This window comes from Trematomus bernacchii, unplaced genomic scaffold, assembly GCF_902827165.1.
Source record: "Trematomus bernacchii unplaced genomic scaffold, fTreBer1.1, whole genome shotgun sequence".
NCBI lineage: Eukaryota > Metazoa > Chordata > Actinopteri > Perciformes > Nototheniidae > Trematomus > Trematomus bernacchii.
The window spans coordinates 18,661,393-18,664,109 of NW_022987593.1; the positions used below are offsets into that span (position 1 = coordinate 18,661,393).

The window sequence follows — 2,717 nt, forward strand, 5'->3', positions numbered from 1 at the left end:
TGAGGATTTTTCAAAGTTATTTATTATGTGGAATTTAAATAAAACAATTTGACGAGACTTTTGTAATATCAACAACTCTGCATATAACAAATAAGCATGTACACATAGTTGAAGCAGTAATATAGAGCACCTGACCATCGGCTGGTCTTAACGATAAATCATGTTTGACACCTCGACATGATTCACTTCAAGCTGCCAGCAGCTCATTCTTCTAAACCTACAAGCTGCTGCTACTGAAAACTGACTATTAAAGCTTTAAGAGTTGAACGTGAATATATCCACTTTGCACACATCCTGCACAGCCTCGCTCTCCTCAGGGACATTTCAACGTCCTTCTTCTTTGTTTCCATCAGGTGAGCGTCTGAAGAAAATCACAGAAACTTTGTGTAAAGTTACAGCTGGAACTGTGACTCTAAATGTGGAGTGGGCCTGTTTGATCTGATGCAGGAGGCTCTAACCTGACTGGACTTCACACCAGGTCTTCCTGCTCCTCTGTGTCTTCTGTCTGTGCTGCAGTGTGTGAGACGTTCTCATACTCAGGAACAGAGTCCAACTGATGAAGAGAGAGAAGACACAATTAGACCCTCATTCATGAAACCTGCATATACTTTAACATTTTATAAAACATGTTTCATATTTTAAAGTTGATGCTAATTATTTCTTGGCTAAATTTATTCCTGGTTTCAACTCAGGAAGTTGTCTTTAAACACAAGTTCTCTTCACATTGCATTTATGAGCCACAGTATAGCTTTGACGAAGGGGAAATGTTGTCAATAGGTCCGCTCTCTCTCACCTCGATCTCTTCAGGTTCATGTGCTTCAGTGGTGGAGCGCAGAGCTTTCTTCTTCCTGGATTAAGGGCAACAACAAATACAGATTTTATGTCATAACAGTAAACTAAAACACGTAAGAAGGATGTTTAAACTGATGAATTTATATTGTTGTACCTCGTCCACAGACTCAGGAGAAACACATGAACCATGTGTTGAAAGATGCCTTTCCTCTGTTACCAATGAGCAGAAGACGGATATCAGGCTGTTAAGAGACTATATTTACTTCCTCTTTAGACGATTAATATGCATGATGAGCCAAACCCCAGTAACACTTACTGCACCGGAAAGAAATGTTGTTTAACGAAATACAAACTTAAAGAGAGGTTCTTCCTATACCACTGAATCCAGAGAATAGCATTCAGATGAAGAAGAGAATAACAGTTCATCTCTATGAGCACTGAGGACGTCACACAGTCTGCAGGTGTAGTGAAGGAACCTGTGAACCATAACACACTTCCCTCACTCGCAAACTTCACACACTCACTCACTCACACACTTCACTCACACACTTCACTCAGTGTGACAGGCTGTCTTTCCTGTGTTCTAGAGATGGCAAATCCGGATCCTTTTACGGACTCAGGGTCTTCTGAGTCAGTCATTGAAGAGATCCGGATCATACGAGTCATTTGAGTCATATGAGTCAGCATGACCAAGACCGTAGAAATCCTATCGGTGAAACCGAAAAGTTGTTGCATTTCACGAGCATATTATTATTCCATATATTTTGAATATACATATATATATTTGTATCTATATATATATATATAATATCTGCATGTATATTTTCTATTTCGACATGTATATTTTATATTTTATTTTATTTTTATTTCTATTCTTGCATATTTTGTAGTTTTGTTTTATTGTAAAATGCCTTATGCTGCTGTAACAACAACAATTTCCCAATTTGGGATCAATAAAGTACTATCTATCTATCTATCTATTAAACTAACGTTATATTAACCTCCGCTACACAGTGTATTTTGCTTTAATAAAAAATGTTGATCACAAAAAAAAGGGTTATTTTGCGATTTGGCAAATCTGAGTCTGCGAGTCCGCACTGCTGTGTGTTGCACACATAGTGAGTCAGGATTTGCGAATCCGAGTCTGCTGTGGACTCGTGCATGACGGACGAGTCTGCTGGATCTCTGGATCTGCTGCTATATGGTTACGGCTCAGAGTCCGCACGAGTCTGATCCGCTGTGTGTTGCAGCGAGTCAGGATTTGCGAATCCGAGTCTGCTGTGTGGACTCGTGCATGACGGACGAGTCTGCTGGATCTCTGGATCTGCTGCTATATGGTTACGGCTCCGAGTCCGCACGAGTCTGATCCGCTGTTTGTTGCAGCGAGTCAGGATTTGCGAATCTGCGAATCTGCGAATCTGCGAGTCTGCTGTTGGAGCCGTCGGCTCCTCTGAGTCCCCACGAGTCTGCAGGAAGTTTCACTGATCCGCGTCCCCTCCCCTGAGCCAAACGATAACTTCTGGCAGCTATCCTGTATACTTGCTAAAGGGTAGGTAGATGGACTTGGGGTACGTTGTAATGTGATTTTACATGTTATAAAGAGAGTAGCGAGTGACGCAATTTATAGTTTTAATTTGTACGTCACACCAAGTGTGGGACTCAAGGACTCGGGTTAATGGAGAGGGGAGACTCGTCACGACCAGCTCATTTCTAGGATCCGGGTTAATGATCCGGATGAATCAGGACTCGCCCATCTCTACTGTGTTCATGTTCTAATGTTTCTTGACAAACACTATTTCAATGGGTTTAACTTTTGCAAACACATACAATTCTTCTTTTTTGAAATCATAGGTTAATTTATAGCATTATTATGGACATTATTCACGGCTTATGACATTAGTTTGAATGCAATTTCACCCTTTTTA

General features: G+C 40.7%; 1 long non-coding RNA gene across 1 annotated transcript; it reads right to left on the minus strand.

Annotated features, from left to right (window-relative positions):
* On the minus strand, positions 1-637 carry LOC117482123. The gene is made up of 2 exons (XR_004555834.1): positions 459-637; positions 1-361 (listed from the first exon to the last, which is right to left on the minus strand). It is a non-coding gene; the product is annotated as an uncharacterized LOC117482123 (long non-coding RNA).
* Positions 638-2,717: the final 2,080 nt, after the last annotated feature.